We start from the raw sequence: 20746 nt of genomic DNA on the forward strand, positions 1-20746 counted from the left end.
CGAGTATGCCTTTTGACTGAATCCAAACTTCTTCTGTGAAAGCCCTCATGAGACCTTGAGGCCACAGGTCTCCCAGCACTGGTTTAAATTTACTCTCATAGGAACTGGCTCAAGAGGGAATAAGAGGCACACTCAGTTGGATACAGAAATCTATCTTACCTTATAGGGAAAAACAAGGGTAAGGAAATAAGAAGGAGCGTGCTGAAAGAAGGGAGGGTAAATGGAAGAAGGGGTTGGTCAGAAGCAAAATACTGTTAAGGAGGGATAGGGTAAAAGGAGAGAGAGAGAAAAAAAGAAAGAGTTTGATAGGATGGAGGGAAATACACAGTAATCATTATTGTGAACATGAATAGGATAAGCTTTTTTAAAATGGAAGTGGATAGAGTGAATTAAAAACAAGAATGCTACAATATGTTGTTCATAAAAAATACATTTGAAACAGAGAGATACACTCAAAGTAAAGGTAAAAGACTGGAGTAGAATCTATCATACTTTAGCTGAAGTTTAAAAAAAAAAAGCAGGGGAGAAAGGAAGAAGATAGACTTTTCCCGAAGAAGAATGAGAAATCAAGGAGACCAGAGCCTGGACCCCTGGGCCCCTGGTCCTGGGAGCATGATGTCCTCCTACCTCAAGTCACCTCCACGCCATTACTTGGTCAATGCACTAGCCTTGGCAGCATCTGCCTTGGAGATTCTACAGGATGACACTACTGCTGGCTACTCAGGCATGCTGAAGAAGCAACACCAAGAGCAAACCACATTCACCTGGGCCCAACTCGACATCCTGGAAGGTCTTTTTGTCAAGACCTGATACCCTAATATCGTCAGGCAAGAGAATATGGCAGGCAAAATCAACCTACCAGAATCCTGAATCTAGGTATGGTTTAAGAACCTCTGTGTTGAGTGTCTCCAGCAGCAACGGCAGGCACCAGCAAGTGGGGGAACATCCAAGGCCCAATCAGTCAAGAACGGTGTCACCCAACCCCCAGGTGGAGCAGAGCCTGGGCCAGAACCATAAGGCCCCTACAGCTCAGTGCCAGCTCCCTCAGCCACTCCTCCTTCAGCATTAGTATCCATCTAGAGCCCTGCCCTCTCTCCACTGCTACACCCACTGGCAGCAATGGGGACTGCTGGGGGCTCACCTGTATGCACCCAATGAAGGCCCAGAGTTTCTGATGCTGCCTCCTCTTCCTATACTCTGACCTGTGCTCTAACCCAAGAAGCTTTCAGTGCCTCTTCTTCACCTTATGGGAGTTCTACCTTGTTTTGGGGGGTCTAGACTGCAGCATCTACCTCTCACCCATGGGGTCCCAGTTGGATGGACATGATTCTTTCCTCAACCCCATTCCTGCCACTGGCATGGAACTCCACTTGGGCCAGTCTCCAGCCTCCCCATCAGGTCAGAGTTTTCGGACTGGAGGCCTGGGCTTTAGCCCTGTGCACTACCTGGATTACAAAGACCCCAATAGCACCTGGAAATTCAATTGTAGCAATACATCGGAATGCTTGGATTGCAAAGATCAGAGGCCATGGAAAATTCAGGTGTTATAGATGAGAGAAAGGAGAACTAACTAGGTCCTTCCCTTCTCAAACCTGCTGAACCTAACATTCCTTCCCTCTGAGCCAGGAGATAGGCAGTCTGTGGGAAGAAAACCTCTCAATTTGGATTCAGAATCCTGGTTGTCCATTTATCACCTTTGTAACCTTAAACAATTCTCCTTTCTGGGTCTCCAATTCCTATGTAATTTGGGGAATGCAACTAGATGATCCCCAAGGTCATTAGTAGCAATTCATAGTGGAAGGAAAAGGCCTGCTGATTTTGTCTGGAGACAAGGATCTCAGTTTTGAATCATTGATCATTGTGATCTTGGACATCCTATCATGCTGTTATTTTCAGAAGAATGAAAATTCAAAAATAATGGAGTCCAATCCCAAAAGGACTTACAAGACCAAATAATCCCTCCCCCACCTAAATATGAAAAGATTTGATTTTCATAGAACTTTTGCAATTTGCCTCTCCTTAGTGCTGCAGTGGAAGGAATATTGGTTTTTTGAGCCAGCACCACTATGTCTGAATCCAGATTATACCATTTACAGCATGTGTGACCTTGGGCAAAGTAAGTCCCTGCTCTCTCAAAGACTCTGGTTTCCTCATGTATAAAACTAGGTGATTGAACATGATGGTGTCTGTGGTCCCCCTTCCACTTCTAAGATGGCAAAATTACATGAAATGATGCTCAGTAAAAACAAAAAGAACCTGTAGTGTCTTTAGGTAACATGATGGAATCCTTCAAAGAAATCTTCCCAACCTACAAAAAAGCCCACAAACTCTCACACTACAAACTTCAAAGGGTTGGCTCAGCTTTCATCAGGAAATCTCACCTTACCTTGACCCTCCAATGGGAACTGTATATATAAGTCCAAGAACTGTGGGAATATTTCAGGCCAGTTCAGTCCCATAGGCTCTCCCCACACCCGATGGGTCCCACAGACTCTTGAGAGACAGACATTCAGGAAACATTAAGAGAGTCCAGCATCAGTTGCTTAGCTATTTTTTTTTGGAGGCAATCATATTTATTAAGTATCTACTATGTGCCAGTTGGCTGGGGTGTAGGGTGTGTTCAGGGAGGACCAGTACCTTTGGTGTGATGGCTGCTGAGCCCTTTTGGGGGCTCTTTCCCCCTTTGGTGTCCATCTGTTTCCCCTAACTCTCACTTGTGGCTCCAAGAAGCTACAGTATGTGCAGGAGCTACATCCCGGTAAGCCATTTAGGCAGTTGGGCCAAAACAGGTTAAGGGTAACCAAGGGTTCTCAAACTCATTGGTGAGTTAGGGGGATATCTACTCCAAACATAATAAGACTTCATCTGGTGGAATGGGTGGATGAGAACAATTTGTTCCAACTGCCATGAAGGCAGATGAAGCAGGAGGTTGTGGAGTGCTTAGAGCTTGGTTAGACACTGAAGACGCCAAGGTTATCCACTGCATCCTGAGCCATCACCAGCCATCTTGACTCTGTTCTGCCACTGGATGATGACGACTCAGGAAAAGAGAGTGAGGCTGATGACTTTGTGCAACTCTGCCTCACTTAAATCCAATTTAAACACGAATCAAAAGACATCACCCATATCATTTTACTATTATGCCTGAGGCGACAGGCAAGTGATGAAGCAGCAGGTGCAGATACACTGGGAGCTATAGCCACAACCCTGCACATAGGTGGCTCAAGCCACAGGATCATTTCTCACTGGAAGCAGCAGAGGGACCCGGTAGCCCCCTGGGTGTCTGAACAACTTTTTAAGGATCACACTGCTCACCTCCTGGTGTGAAGAAGAGGGTTAGAAAAGGTGCCCTAAACATTTCCTGCTTACCTAATCCTGGCCTGATTACCACAGCACACAGGGAATCCTACTATGTGATTGAAACACAAAAAAATGTACGAAAACATCTGCAAAGATGATTCCACTCACCACTGGCACATGGAATGTGTGCACAGTTATAGACAACACAAAATCCAGGAGACCTGAAAGAAGAACTTCTCTTATTGCAAGAACTCAACAGGTATCACATCCAAATAGCAACCCTGAGGGAAAAAAGGTTGGCAAATGAAGGCCAGCTTACTGAAGTTGGAGCTGGATACATCATTTTCTGGAGTGGGCACAGAGAAGGGGAGCACTGTGAAGCTGGCATGGGTTTTGCAATCAAAACTAATCTAATCAGCAAGCTGGTATGTCTGCCAAAAGGAGTGAATGACAGGCTCATGACAATGCAATTGCTACTTGCAGGAAAATGTCATGTCACCATCATCAATGCTTATGTTTCCAACATGACAAACCCTGATGAAGTCAAAGAAAAATTTCATAGAGAACTAAAGACCCTTATTGTCAATGTGCCAAAAGAGGACAAGCTTATAATTCTGAGTGACTTTAATGCTACAGTAGACTCAGACTACCAGACTTGGCAGGGAGTCCTAGGGAGGAATGAAGTTAGAAACAGCAACAGCAATGGTCATTTACTGCTGAAGACTTGGACATCACATGACATCATCACTAACACTGTCTTCTGTTTACCTAAATGCAATAAAACTTAATGGATGCACCCTCGCAGCAAACACTGGCATCTAATGGATTATGTGATTGTAAGGAGAAGAGGCAGACAAGATGTGAAAGTGACAAAGGCAGTATGTGGTGCAGAGTGCTGGACTGATCATAGACTTATCCTTTCCAAGCTAAATATTTACATTCATCAAAAGTGCTGCCCGCAAGGCAAATTGACTACCAGAAGAATTAATATCAACAAATTAGAGCTCTTCTCTGAGCAGGAACAGTTTGCTGCTGACTTGGAGGCAGCAAAAAGACAGCTGGCAACAGTGGAGCAGAAAAGGAGTGGGCAGCTCTCAGAGATTTAGTATACAGCACTGCATTTGCTCATTTGGGTCAGAACACTCGCAAACACCAAGACTGGTTTGATGAAAGTGATGGGGAAATTCAGAAGCTGCTAAATGAAAACTGAGAACTCCACAGGATTTACCAGCAGGATAGTTCATCTACCTCTAAGAAGGCAGAATTTAATTCCATCAAAAGCAAGGTACAAGCAAAGCTTAGAGAGATGCAGGATTCCTAGCTCAGTAAGAAGGCAGATGAAATTCAGTTTTATGATGATAGTAACAACCCAAAGCTCTTTTATGATTCTCTGAAAGCTATTTATGGACCAAAAACTTATGGTGCATAACAACTACTCAGTGCTGATGGAGCCACGTTAATTAGTGATAAGGACATGATCCTAGAGAGAGATGGACTGATCATTTCCATAGTGTTCTCAACAGACCATCATCAATCAATGCGGAAGCCACTGACCATTTACCTCAGGTTGCAGTGAGTCCCTACTTAGCTGAACTTCCAACTGAAGAAGAGGTTTTGAGGCACATTAGGCTCCTTTCATGTGGCAAAGCACTTGCTACTGATTCTATTCCAGCTGAGATTTACAAGGTAGGGTGACCATTGCTCATACAAAAGCTGACTGAAATTTTCCAGGTTATATGGCAAGAGGAGGTTATCGTTCAAAGATGCCTCCGTTGTCCATCTCTATAAGGATAAAGGGATAGATTTTCCTATGCCAATCACAGGGGGATCTCTCTTACTCATTACTGGCAAAATTCTTGCTAGAGTCCTCCTTAATAAGCTGATCCTTCACCTGGAAGATGGGCATATACCTGAGAGCCAGTGTGGCTTCAGAAAGGGCCAACGAACAGTCAATATGGTGTTTGCTGCCCGACAACTCCAGGAGAAATGCCAGGAGCAGAACAGAGGTCTGTATACAATGTTTGTAGAACTGACCAAGGCCTTTGACACTTAGTCATGAGGGTTTATGGAAAATTATGTCAAAATTTGGTTGCCTGGAGAAGTTCATCAATATTGTACAACAATTTCATGATGGCATGTTTGCCCGGGTTCTGGATAATGGACAAAGCTTTCATACCTTCCTAGTCACCAATGGAGTGAAACAGGTCTGTGTGCTTGCTCTCATCCTTTTTAGCATGATGTTTTCAGCCATGTTGTCAAATGCTTTCAATGAGGATGAACACAGCATTAAGGTCTACTACTGTACTGATGGTAAGTTCTTCAATTTGAAAAGACAAGCCAAGACCAAAATGGAAGGAGTGTTGGTGCATGACTTTCTGTTTGAAGATGATTGTGCACTCAATTGTGCCTCTGAAGCTGAGATGTAACAAAGTATGGATCAATTCTCTGTGCTAATGTGCCTGTGCTAATTTGGGCCTAATAATTAACACCAAGAAAACGCAGGTGCTCCATCAGCCTCCACCACATCATCCATACGTGGAACCGTCAGTTACAACAAATGGAGAAGTTTTTAATGCTATGGATAAGTTCACTTATCTTGCTAGTGTACTTTCCAGGGATGTACACATTGACAATGAGGATGATGCACGCATGGCCAGAGTTAGCTCAGTGTTTGGAAGGCTCCAAAGAAAGGTTTGGGAGAGAAAAGGCATTAGACTGACTACCAAACTGAAGGTCTACAGAGCCATTGTGCTGTGTTATAAGCTTGTGAAACACAGTCTACTAGTGCCATGCCAAAAAACTGAATTGCTTCCATTTGAATTGTCTTAGGAAGATTCTGAGAATCAACTGGCAGGATAAGGTACCAGATACTGAAGTCCTTGCTCAAGCTGAACTGCCAAGTATTCAAACTATGCTTCAGAGAGCACAACTCTGATGGGCTGGCCACGTTGGAATGCAAAATGTACGCTTGCCAAAAAGACTACTTTATGGGGAAGTTGCATGGGGCAGGCGATCACATAGTGGCCAGAAGAAATGATACAAGGACACTCTCAAGGTCTCCCTCAAGAACTCTGGATTTAACTATACAACATGGGATGCATTGGCACAGGACCACTCAGCATGGCATGCCTACATAAGAAAAGGTGCTGTGCTCTTTGAGCAAAGCAGAATTGAGACAGCACAAAGTAAATGCAGGATGCACAAATTTGGGATATCCACCCTGAATATTCATACAGACTATTTATGCCCAACCTGTGGAGAGCATTGTGAGCTCATATTGGTCTGATCAGCCACAGTTGGACACATTGAAATTTCACTTTACAATGGTGATTTCATTTTGGTCCTCTTCAAAGACCAAGGACAACAACCAACCAACTACGTGCCAACTAGGTGGCCTGGTGCATAGAGTTCCACGCCTGTAGTCAGATAGATTCGTCTTTTTGAGTTCAAATATAGCCTCAAAGATGTACTAGCTATGTGACCCTGAGTGATTCACTTAACCCTAAATCCTCAGTTTCCTCATCTGTAAAATTAGCTGGAGCAGGAAACAGCAAACCACTCCAGTATCTCTACCATGAACACCCAAATGAGGTCATGGAGAGTTGGATATGACTGAAAAATTACTTATAATATGTGCCAGGCCCTATGCTAGAAGCTAAGGACACAAAGAAAGGCAAAAAATAGGCCTGCCCTCACTGTCTAATTGGGGAGAACACGTGGAAACCATTACATATAAACAAACATTAGAGAAGGTAAGAAGGGATTGGTTAGTGGAGGGAAGACACTAGAAACAAGGATTGAGAAAGGGCTTCTTATAGAAAGAAGGGTCTTAACTAGGCTGTGAAGGATGCCAAGAAGTGGGGCCAAAGGAGAGGTGGGAGTATGGAGGGTCTTCCAGAAAGCACCAAATAAGAATACTGGAAAGGGGTGGGAGGTCAGGTCATTGGAAGTCAAAGGCCATGGATTCAGAATCCCACCTGATGTTGCCCTTCATGCACTGATGCACTGCACCTCTGAAGCCTCAGTTTACTCATCTGCAGAATGGATTGCAGTTTATGTCCCCAGGAGTGTGTATGGCTCCATTGAATATGTCTTTGGTTGTGGTGGTGGTATGTTTCTAGTTACTTCATCATCCAAGGATCTTGTGGAGTCCTGGACTGAGAGTATAGCTTCATAATTTCCTTCCCAAAGTCTCACTGTTCCCCACCACTTGCACCCCAATCTCACCACCCAGGTAAGTTTTTTTTGAGTTAGCATAGAGTGAGAGAAACTTCTTCCTCCACATTTTATCTATTTCAATAAAAACAAACCAAAAAAAAAATAGCAGGGGTAGTAATCAAGATCTCAGACAAAGCAAAGTAAAAGTAGATCTAATTAAAGGAGACAAGGAAGGAAGCTACATCTTGCTATAAAGTACCATAGACAATGAAGTAATATCAATATTAAACATTTATGCAAAAATTGGGGTAGCATCTAAATTTCTGAAGGAGAAATTAAATGAGTTACAGGAGAAAATAAACAATAAAACTATACTAGTGGGGAATTTCAACTTTTCCTTTCAGATAAAACTAACCACAAAAAAAAAAAAAATCAAGAAAGAAGGAAGTGAATAGAATTTTAGAAAAGTTAGATATGATAAACCTCTAGAGAAAATTAAATAGGGATAGGAAGGAAGTGGTTCATGGCACCTACACAAAAATTGACCATATATTAAGGCATAAAAACCTAACAATCAGATGCAGAAAAAAATATTAAGTGCCTCATTCTCAGATCATGATGCATTGAAAATTATATGTAATAAAGGTGAGTAGAAAAATCGATTAAAAATAATTAAGAACTAAACAATCTAATTCTAAAGAACAAGTGGGTCAAATAACAAAGCATTAAAAACAATCTACAGTTTCATCAAAGAGGATAATAATAACAAGATAACATACCAAAATTTATGAGACATAGCCAAAGCAGTTCTTTTCTAAATGTGTACATCAATAGAGAAAGACTAGATCAATGAATTAGGATAGAAAAAGAACAAGTTAAAAATTCCCAATTAAACATAAATTGGAAATTCTGAAAATCAAAGGAGAGATGAATAAAAAGGAAAGTAAGAAAATCATTGAACTAATAAATAAAACTAAGAGCTCTTTCTTTTGGGAAAATGATAAAATAGATAAATCACTGTCAACATTGTACAATGATCAAATATAAATGACAACTTTTCTCAGCAATACAATGATCTAACACAATTCCAAAAGACTTATTATGAAAAACGCTATCTACATCCAGAAAAAAAAAAAAACAATTGAGAAGAGTCTGATACAGATTGAAGCATACTATTTTTACTTTATTTTTTCCCTGTTGTTCTATTTCTTCTTTTGCAACATGACTAACATGGAAATGTGTTTTACATGTTTGTACATATATAACCTACATCAAATTGCTTACCATCTTGGGAAGAAGGGATGGAAAGGAGGGAGCAAAAATTTTTGAACTCAAAATTTCATTTCAAATGAATGTTAAAAATTGTCTTTATTATGCAATTAGAAAAAAAATAACTCTTTTGTCAAGGAATAGCAACGCAGAGTACCAAACAAGAAGCAACCTGGAACCTCAGTGTAAAGCACTTAGCATAGTGTCTAGCACACAGCAAACTTTTTTTCTCTTCATTGTTTTTGTAGAAATTGTTTTGTGGGCTTATTTTGCTTTTTGGTCCAGATCTATGCATTTTTAGTGTGGCAAATTTCATATATGAAACCTTCCCCTACTCCCTTTACAATGAATAGACTTAGAAATTTGCCTTGGTCACCATCATCTAAGTAACTTTCCCATGTTCACATAATGTATATCAGAGGCAGAGACTGACCTCCAAAAACAGATCTCTACCACTATGACACACTTCCCTCTAGAATTATCAGAGCTTCTCAATTCAATTACTATCTAATTCTTCAATATAGAAAATTCCATTTTCTGGAGTGAAACAAATTGATTTAATTATTATACTATCTTGAAAGTGCTCATTTACATAGAGCATCAAAATTAGAACCTAGTTGTAGGCCTCCAGCTTACATAAGTCTTTCAGGTTGAGTGTTGGGCATTCTCTATCCTTTTTAGCACATATCATTGCCTAGAAGTTTATTGGTTTGAGGTAGATAAGATTGACAGGGAAAAAAATGCCATAAAGAGAAAAGAAAAGAAGTGAAAGAATGTATGAGTTAGGCTAGGAAATAGTGATTGGTAATTGTTATGATTGGTAATTGTTATGAATTTATATCTTCTGGGAGCAGTACATCAAATTCCTTTTCCCATATCATTCTTAATATATACTTATCCTTCTTTTGTAACCTGAAAAAAGAACTTACATATTTTGTGTGAAATATCTAAAGTTGTGAAATTTCACTAACAAGTGTTTAAAATGGATTTTTAAAAGAAAGTCACAATGCAAATAAATTAGTACTTATATGCCAAATAGGGCAACTAGGTGGCACAGTGGTTAGATCATCAGGCCTGAAGTTAGGAAGACATGAGTTCAAATTACTAGTTGTGTGACCTGAAGCAAGTCACTTAATTCTGTTTGCCTTAGTTTCCCTATCTGTAAAATGAGATGGAGAAGGAAATGGCAAACTACTTCAGTATCTTAGGTAGATATCTTGTATGTTCATTTTTATTTTTGCATGCTATCTCCTCCATTAGAACAGAAGCTCCCAAACATTCTGGAGAAAAATTTGGAACTATGCTCAAAAAGCTATAAAACTGTGTCTAGCCTTTGACAATACCACAACTAGATCTGTATCTCAAAGACATCAAAGAAAAAGGAAAAGGACCTATTTAAAACATAGACAGACAGACAGACAGACAGATAGATAATAGCTTTCTTGTGGCGACAAAGAATTGGAAACTGAGGGGAAGTCCATCAAATGAGAAATAGTTAACCATGTTATGGTATATGAATATAATGAAATACTATTGTGCTATCAAAAAAAAAAAGTGGAAAGGGATGGTTTCAGAAAAACCTAGAAAGACAATAAGTAAGGAGAACAGAACTGGTAGAACAATCTACAAGGCAAGAGCAATGTTGTAAGGAAAATCAACTGTGAAAGACACCACAACTCCAAAGGACTTATGATATAGAATGCTATCCACTTCCACATAGAGAACTAATGGACTCAGAGTGAAGACTGAAGTATATTTTTTCCTTTCTTTATGTTTATGCTTGTTTGTTTGTTTTTTCTAATTCAGAACATGGTTACCAGGTAAATATGCTTTGTGTGGCTCTATGTGTGTAAATAGTATTGTATTGCTTGCATCTCAATGGCTGGGAAAAGGTTTGAGGGAGGGGAAGAATGTGAAAATTAAAATTAAAATTAAACAAATGAACAAATAAAAAAAAAAAAAGAACATGAGCTCCTTGAGGGCCAAATCTATGTTTTTGCTTTTCTTTTTATCCCTACCACTTAGAGCAGTTCTTTGATCATAACAAGTGCTTAATAAATGTCTACTGACTAGCTTACAATAGCCAGATCCCACCATACATAGAATCAGGCTATAAATACTGTACAATCTTGTATTAAATATATGCAAAAGCAGTAGTGGTTATTCCATATAAAATGGATGTTAATATATTTTTAATTAAACATAAACTATTACAAGGAAAACATGAGGGATTAACCCATCTTCTGGAGAGAAATGAGTTAAACAAATCTGTCTGTACTGAAGTACTGCTGCTTCAGTACTGCTGCTCCAAAATGGAGGTAGAACAAGGTTCATTTCAACAAGGGAAATAAAAGACTGCATTGATGAATGGAAATTTAATGAATCTAAACGATGAAACCAGGTGTTGTTGCAAATATTTAGATAACAAAATTAAAGATACATGGGACACATTGGTCATTTAAAATATGAACTATTCCAGGATATGTATTTGGGGGGAACTAATCTATCACAAGGAAATAAACACAGCAAATCATCCTTTGAACTTTGTAACCCAAAGGATCTGAACTGCTGCTGAATCATTCATGTACACAGCTAACCATTAAATGAACACTATGCCTGGTTCAAAACACAGCTGGAATATCTCAACGAGAGAAAGATCAGAAAAAATACATTTCATGTGTCATGGGTTCAAAGCCCACTTTTGATACTTCTTCCCATGATTACCATGAGCAAATTGGTTAACTTCTCTGGACCTTAGTTTCCTTACCAGGAAAGCAAACATTTATTTAGTGCCATGCACTTTCCTAAGCCCTAATAAAAACAGAGAGGGAGGGGGAGGGGAAAGGAGAGAAAATTAAAAAGTCCTAACCTCAAGGCACTTACATTCGATCAAAGAAGACAAGATGTATATACATAATGAAGGGAAGGCACTAGTAATCAATTGGAGTGATAAGGAGAGGTTTTATGTAGAAAGCAGCGCTTGAGCTCTGCCTTGAAAGAAGCAAGGGATTCTGTGGGGGATGGGGCATTTTTGTTATGGGGGACAGCCAGTGCGAAAGACAGAGAGGTGAAATGGAGCACTGCATGTGAAAACCAACATAAGGACCAATTTTTTCTGAACTATTGAATGTGGAAAAGGAAAACATGTGTCATGAGAATAAAATGGTAGAGAGCAGCCAAGCTATAAAGAGCTTTAAAAGCCAATCAGAAATTTATACAAAACAGTGCCTACCATTCCATGGAGAATGTCTGGGTCTGGAACCCTTCCAGTAGCACCACATGTACATATCCTGGAGCTGGGCCAATTGCGGTCACATATTTCTCCTGGCCCTTTGTGGGGCTTAAATTTGGTCCATGTGAGTACAAAGGTTAGGTCCCCTTAGGATGAAAGGGTGCCCCTGGACTCTGACTAACAGTTCTTATTACACACAGCATATCCTAAAGCAATAGGGAACCACTAGGTTTTATTGAGTAGGGGAGTGACAGTCATCTGTAAAATATGAGGTTTGAACAAAATAACCTTTAAGGTCTCTTAAGCATGAAATATATAATGATGATATTTCTTCAATTATGATTCTTAATGTGGAGTCTTTGATCATTACATTTTATTCTGCTAAATATTTTATATAGGTATGTATTAGTACTATTATTTCCTCAGAAAATTGATTGGATCCCTGCCTATGAGGAGCTTATAGCCTAGTTGAGGAGACAATATATACCTGTGGGAAGCAAGAAATAGATATTATACAGTGTATAAAATTAAATGTATTCAGTTATAAGTTGCATGGTGTAAGCTATTTAGAATCAGAAAATGGAAACATCAATATGTGCTGAAGTAGCTGGGAATGTTTTCATGAAGTAAGTGGGACTTGAGCTGCATCTCAAAGAAAATTGGAGTCCTAAACTATGCTGAGAAAAATGTTACTGAAGTTATGAAGGCAGGTATAATAGAAATATCTAAGTGCAAAATACTTTATTTACAACAGATTGGTAAGACACGAATAATAACAAGAATGTGGGAGTAACTTTAGGAGAAAGGAACTGAATCTGTGATTTTAATCCTTTAAGCAACTCTTTGAGTGAAAATTCCCTTCACTGATGCAAATCAGAAGCTCCTCTGAAATTTATATCCTCAAAATGTAGCTTGGATATTTAGCCACTTGCCCATGCTGACACAGCTAGTATACATACAAGGAAAATCTTGAAAATGGATTTTCCCTACCTCCAAAGGCAGTCATCTCTATGTACACTTCTTCCAAGTATTGTGTTTTCCATTTTTAGAAAAGGAAACAAAAATTCTGTGAAATTTGTCCAGGCTCATACAGCTACCAAGACTGTGAGGATGGGACGTGAAAGCAACTCTCGTGATTCCATCCCCCTACCCACTATGTCACACTATCTCTCTGATTATAATCTACGACCTATATAGGCTAGAGCAACGAGACTGGCCAAAGTGTAAAGGAAACTGGGGGGGTGGGGCGGGTGGAGAAATATGTATCATACTACTAACAAGAATAAATAAATAGTGAATTTAATTGAAACAACTTTTTGTTTATATTCTGTCTTAGAAATGAAATCTACGCTGGAAGGGTGTTCAGATAGCCCAGGAAGAAGCAGACATTTACCTTTGCGTTTAATTATGGAGCTGTGAAGCTCAAGTGAAAACCATTAAAAACAGCGTGACATTTTTCCTCCTGAAGCCCAAATGGTAGAAAATGTGTCCCAACATAATCTTTTAAAAGGAATAGATAAATTCATTCAAGAGTTACTCAAATTATTTTCAAAATTGCATACGCTAATTAATAATGAAAGCACCTTATTCCTTTTTTACGGCATTTTGGTATATATAATCTGAGAGGTAGAGTGATACCAGGCAGAGAGAAAAAGTCCTCAAGGCAAGAAAACTAGCTCTCTGTGTGACCAAAAGCTCTTTGTTTGACCTTAAACAAATTGTTTAACTTTTAAGGGACTTAGTCTTCCAATATATGAAAAAAAGAGCCTGGGCTAGTGGGCCAATAATGTACCTTTTGTCTCTGGAATTCTACAGTCCCGTGTAGTGAACAAGGAAATTGGGAAGGGGAAATCTATGTTGCCATCAAAGTTTATTTCCTCACCCTGCTTCCTCTCATCTCTGAGAACTTGCTTAGTGTCATGATTGCCCATGAGTGGAATGAATAGCCTATATTTCCTTCTCCATCTCCAAGTGCCTGTTTCCCGTCAATCTCAACTTGGTCGTTTTCTAGTCCATGGACATCTCTCTCCTCAAAGAGGATGATCTTTTTTCAAATTCAGTCAAGTATTTTTTTGTGGTACTCTCTTTTACATGTGTCTCACTCTCCTTTATGTCACAGTTACTGGTATTCGCATCTTCTGTTGCTTCATGAATAAATTATAAGCCTTATAAGAGCAGGGCACCTAGGTGATGCAGTGAATATAGCATTGGTCCTGGAGTCAAGAGGACCTGAGTTCAAATCCAACCTCAGACACTTGACACTTATTAACTATATGACCCTGAGCAAGTCACTTAACTCCAATTGCCTTGTCTTCTCTCCTCCAAGAGGAAAAAACAATAGCAGGTTCTGTGTCATGGCATCTCCAGGGACTACAAAGATACCATCTTTATATGAAGCCCACTCCTTATAAATGTTGTCAAATGTACAATCATTTAAGAGGTAATATAATATGGCATATAGAATGCTGGACCTGGATTCAGGAATACCTTGGTTCAAATCCCACTTCTGACATTCTCTAGCTATGTGATAAAATTTAATGATAATAACAATTATTATCATTAGCTAATATTTAGATAGAATATTTAGGCTTGCAAAGTATTATCTCATTTTATCCTCATAATAGCCCAAAAATGTAGAAAGTTTGGTTATACCCATTTTATAGATGGGAACACTGAGGTGGAGAGATTAAATGACTAGTCTAAGGTCACAGGTAATAGATGTCTGAAGCAGGGTTTGAATTCAGGTCTTCTTGGCTCCAAGTCCAGCACTCAACCCATTATACCTCCTAGCATACAAATCCAAGGATTTTTTTTGAAGCATTATATAAATACCAATTTATCTGAGTCTTAGGTGGCTTTGTTAAATTTACAGAGTGGGATATGATCTCTATTAGTGGAGGGAGTTCCCAGACTTAGAAAATCCCAGGTCCTTCTCATATTAATATAATGGTTTGTTGAAACAGTATATACATATATATCTAGATATAAATATACTATATATAGACATAAATATACTATAGATCATATATATGCATATATGTATATACATATATAATAGCATGGTGATTAAAATAATAATAAAATATTTTATCATAGCGTTTATATAGTGCTTTACGGTGTGCACAGTGTTTTACCAATGACCCATTTGATTGTCACAACTCTGTGTATTAGGTATCCATTGGAGGCAGCTAGATGGCCCAGTGGATAGAGTGCCAGGTCTACAGTCAGTAGGATCTATGTTCAAATGTGACCTCAGACAATTACTAGTTCTGTGAATGTGGGCAAGACACTTAACCTCATTTGCCTCAGTTTCTTTATCTGTAAAAAGGAACTAGAGAAGGAAATGATGAACCACTCTAATATCTTTACCAAGAAAACCCCAAATGAGATCATGAAGAATCAGATGCTAAACAATTTATATCCATTGTACAGATGAGGAAACAGAGACTCAGACTAAATGACTTGCACCAAAGTCACATAGTTAATAAGTGTTTGAGACAGAGTTTGAACTCAGGTCTTCCTAATTCCAAATCAGGTACTCTATCCTCTTTGTCACCTATCTGCTTGATGAAATAACAGGTAACATTTATATAACATTTATAAACCACATACATGTACACATATATACATGTGTATGTATGTAAACAACCCTATAAAGGAGGGGCTGTTACTCTCCCCATTTTGAGGAAATTAAACTATCCCAGACTGTAAGTGCTTAAAGTAAGATCTGAATTCTTGTCATCCTGATGCCGTCCAACATACAGTCTATCTTTAGAATTCAAATACATATTATTTTTTAAATATCTTATTGTTCCCTAAAGATGCTGAAGTTTACCCTGAGTTTTAACTTAGATCCTGACCCTGGGTATCGAAGGTCATGCCAAGAAAGCCCAAGTTTTAACAAGTCCTAACAAACTGACTTGACTTAAGTATGGCTCTAACATGGATTCCGTTTTAGATTCTGAGGACTAGCCAAGTTCAATGAGACTTATCACCAAAGGGCTGACCAAGTGATAAAAGTTTTAGTCCAAGTAACTCATGACACAGTTTAATAAAGGCATGGAAGGGCTCTGATCTGCATCAGTGGAAGGAATGCCTACAATTATGAAATCAAAAGTATGCTGATGTATTTCCATAAAAGCATCAAGTTGGATAGCTCTAATTTGGGAGATGATAGACCATTAATATAATCAAGAGGCAGTGTGTTGTACTGTGTGGAGGACCAGCCTTGGAGTCAAGAAGACTTGGGGTTAGGTCTTGCCTCTGAAACTAGCTGTGTGATCACTGGCAATTCACTTATCATCTCACTCTAAGTAACTCTGTTAAGGAACTAAGACTACAAGTTACAGAGAAGTCACTGATCTGTATTTGTGAAGGGAGTTCCCACCCTAGGGTAGTTTCCCCATATTAATGAAATCACAGGTCTGGACCTAACTTGACAACCTCTGTTCTCTAAGTTATGTATATTTTTACATTATTGATTTACCATTTGCTTCTCAAAGAACAGATGGTTTTGCATTTTGATGTCTAGCCAACTTCACTCTAGCTTTTTCTCTTCAACCATTTTTTTTTAAACTTATCCTCTCAGGCCTTTCTATGGCATTGATCACAGGTTCTTTCTTTAAAATCTCTCCTTGTAACATTAGACTTTTCTCATTCTCTTTCCAGCTTTTTAAAGTTTTTTTCTATCACTTTTGATCACTTTTCCCCCTTCCTGACAGCTATGAATCTTCCCCAGAACTCTATTCTCAGCTTTCTACATTTCTTTCTCTAAATTTACTTTGTCAGTGAGCTCATCTGCTCTCAAGGTTTCCACTATCACTGTCTTTCAGATAATTCCCAAATCTATATCTCTAGTCTTGACCTCTCAACCTATACTTCAATCTTATATTTTCATCCATCTACAGAAAAGAGCTACCCATGTCACTGCCTCCTTACCTTAAACTCAACATGTCCAATTTCAAATTTTCCCTTTCCCAAGCACCTATCCCTCCTCCCATTTACTATTAGTGAATGCAACCTTTGAGTCTAGTTTCTCATTTCTAAATTACTGAACCTTTTAGCTGGTCTCTTTGACTCCAGTCTTTTAAACCAATGGACAAGCACTTTTAACCTCTACCATATCCCTAGAACTTCTTCTACTTTATTTACCTTAACGAATTTTTCTAAAATATGACTTTTCTCATATTGCTCCCTTTCTCAAAAACCCTATATTTTTTAAAATATATCTCAGATTTATCTGCCTGGCTTTCTTTATGGGCTCCCTATTATCTGTCCACATTCTAACTACCCAACTCTATTTACCATTTCTTCAAAGCATGTGCTCTCTATTTTATGAGACTTATTTTCTTGCTATATCCCCTACAGCAGTCATGCTCAGTGCTAAACCTGGTAACTCATCCATGTCATCTATGTTCATGGTCAAATGTAAAGCTTACTTCTCCTACAAAAGCTTCCACAATTCACACGTATGTCTTCCCTCTCTGAATTCCTACTAAACTTATAGTTTGTTATAAAATTTGTCACTCTAACTGTTGTTTCCTTCAATAGACCAAGAAATACTTGCTTTACCTCTTTTACCTTATTAACTTTTCTAAGTTCTTGAAGGATATTGCAGTATATGAAGATTTCTCTTTTACCTGCCCTAACCTTTCCACCACTACCTAGACTCCACTAGACATAGTGAGTAGAGCACAGGGCTGGGAATCAGGAAGACTCATCTTCCTGAGTTCAAATCTGGCCCCAGATACTTACTAGCTGTGTGACCTTGGGCAGGTTGCCTAACCTGATTTGCCTCAGTTTTTCATCTGTAAAATGAGCTGGAGAAAGAAGTATTCTTGCCAAGAAAATCCCTAATGTGGTCAGGGAGGCAGACACAACTGAAACAACTGAACAACAAGTCTAACAGGACTCCCCTTGCTATGTTCTGCTCTAAACCCTAGAGTCTAATTCCCATCAACACTAGAAACATACTCTGGGCTAGATTTTGACTCTCCCTGCCCCCCTCCACTATCCCTATTTGTATACCCAATGGTGATAACTCACCCATGGCCTCATTCCACTCTGACACAAGGGCTCATCACCTCCTCCCCAACATTCATTTTTGGCCAGTCATAGTATTTGGATGAGCAGAGACAGCAAATACAATACTTCCAGTAAGATTATGGAACATCAAGATTTGCTCCCCAGTACTTGACACAGTGATAGATACATAACAAGTACTTCTAATTCCTTCCCATGTGTATCCTATTTTTCCTATCCTCCATTGCCAAGTACAAAGAATTAAATACTTTCTAAAAAAGATTTGCATAGAATATGCTTAAATGGTGCTCACAATATCTATTAGTTACCTAGAGGGTGCAGTACACTGTGGTAGGCTCTTGAGTTAGATGACATGTCCCCTGCCCTCATGCAACTTACAGTTTGAAAGCAGGAAAAAATATAAACAGATAAATATAACATACAATATATGTACATTAGAGAATTGCAAAACAAAGCATGTTACTGTATCAGAGGGAGGAGGTTGCTACTGCCCGAGATTGAAGAACTCAGGGATGGATTATGGAGAAGATGATATTTGAATCAGGTTTTTAAGAATGGATAGGAATTCAATAATTACAGGTGTATAGTTGGAAAGGATCTTAGACCTCTCCTTTGTGAATGAACACTTTATACTAGAGACCATTCTCAGAACAGGAAAAAACATTAAATGCGATGGAGATGGCATGATTATAGAACAGTTTGTCTGAAAAAGATCTAGGGATTTTAGTTGACTGAAAACTCAACATGAGTCAGCAGTATGGTGTGGCAGCCAAAAAAGCTAATGGCATGTTGGTATACATAAAGAAAGGCATAACTTCCAGGAATAAAGAGGTGAGATTTCTTTCCATATACTGCCCTAGTTAGACATCATTTGGAGCACTGCGTTTAGCGCTAGGCATTGCACTTTAAAAAGGTCACAGAATAAGCTAGAGAGCATGCAGAAGAAGAGGGAGACACAGAGGGTGAAGGCCATTGTGATAATCAGCTGAAGCTAGTGAGTTTGTTTAGCCTGGAGAAGATAAGATTCAGGAAGTGGGGGTGCAGTGGGTACAGAGAGGGCAGAAGGCAAGATGGTTGCATTGAGTTATCATATGAAGGAACAGATGTGTTCTGTTTGACCTTAATGGGCAGAAATAGGAGTAATGACTGAAAGTTGTAAAGAAGCTTAAATAATGAGATCTATATTAAAGTAAAATGGGCTTCAAGAGATGGTGGGTTCACCCGCAGTGGAAATGTATAAGAGGAGGTTAAATGATCACCAGTCAGGTAGGTTATATTAGGAAATCCTTCCACATATGGGCTGAACTATGTGACAGCTGAGGTCCCTTATAGTTATAATTCAGCTATTTCCTGATTCTGTGATCTCATAAGAAAAGGAACTGAAATAGTAGGGCAAAGTGGATATCTGGGAAACAGAGTGATTTAAATTGGATGATAACAAGCAATGAAATAACAACAAACAAGGATGGAAAATAAACTGTTGGTGATGGTGATCAAGAAAAAGAGGTTTAGATTTCCTATATTAGTGTACCTTTTCCATTCTATAGGATTGTCTACTACCTTCCTACAACAGAGATTTGACTTGGAAATGGTCAAAGGAAGTGAGGAGAGATTCAGCAAGAAAAAGGTGTAGTGATCAAGTCTAGAAGAGAGATACCCAGGTAGCATGATGGTGGCACTGTTGCTTGACAGGCTCCACTCCTGAATGCACCATGCTCTTTCTGTGATTGGTTAAACCTAGGCCTGAAGAAGTCAGAGATCCTGCTGTCATAAACTGGACACCTGAGATCAAAGAAAGTACAAACTCCTATGAGTCCCAGGTCAAATCAACACCAGATCCCAAGTTTGATGTTGAAGTAGACAGTGTAAAGGGAAAAGAGAACAGGATACAATCAAATACAATATAATTAAATTAGCCTGTGAGATTGAATATGATCCCCTAGAGATAGAAACAAAACATTAAGAGAAGTAGTCAAGAAAGCAGGATACCACAACCCTGAACCCAAGGGAAGAAATAGCATACAGCATTAAGTATATTTAGAAGTGTCCAATAAATATATTTAAAATGACTTTTAAAAAAACACTTTTCTCCTCTGTGTGTTTTAATAATATAAATGAATGCAAGGTCAGAGGAAAAAATGAAACCCATTCTTTATGTTATTTCTGATGTTTTTCTTGCTGCCCAGTTTAAAGGTATCACATAGCATACTATATAAATTCATTCATTAGCAAATATTTTTAGAACTTGTATGTCACCACAAAAAGCATTCAAAGATCGCTTATTTTTCACTAATTTACAAACTAAATAATACTAATGGTGTGACATTGACAAACTTGGTCTCTTTGCTCTTGTTTCTTACGGTCTTGTGAAAAACTATGCTAAGTCTCTATACATTCTGAGAAAGAGGGCTGTGGAAAATAAATAAGAAAAGATTTCTGAAAAACTAGGAGATTATTAATGACACCTATTTATCAGTTCTCTGTTTCCTATTCAAACAGCAAGCAATGATACTGATATAATCTCAAATCCACCAGGGCAATGGTGTGAAACTAACAGAAACTGATGTTGGCTAGCCAAGAACCTACTTAGAAAACCACAAATTCACATTGCCTAACTTGTATTGAATTTTATTTATTTTGTTCAACATTTCTAAATTATATTTAATCTAGCTCTGGCCTCACTTTGCCTGAGACTGTGAGTTTGCCTTTTCTATAGTAGGAAATCCTCAGTGACTTGTCACCAGA

At 38.8% G+C, this 20746-nt stretch overlaps 2 pseudogenes; both read left to right on the forward strand.

The window, feature by feature from the left end:
* Positions 1-558: 558 nt before the first annotated feature.
* On the forward strand, positions 559-1587 carry LOC140509132 (homeobox protein otx5-like; annotated as a pseudogene).
* Positions 1588-18745: 17158 nt separating this feature from the next.
* The window catches only part of LOC140507835 (calcium load-activated calcium channel-like), a 48790-nt pseudogene continuing 46789 nt past the window's right edge, over positions 18746-20746 (forward strand).

The sequence above is a fragment of the Notamacropus eugenii genome, chromosome 5 (genome assembly GCF_028372415.1).
Source record: "Notamacropus eugenii isolate mMacEug1 chromosome 5, mMacEug1.pri_v2, whole genome shotgun sequence".
NCBI classification, from domain to species: domain Eukaryota; kingdom Metazoa; phylum Chordata; class Mammalia; order Diprotodontia; family Macropodidae; genus Notamacropus; species Notamacropus eugenii.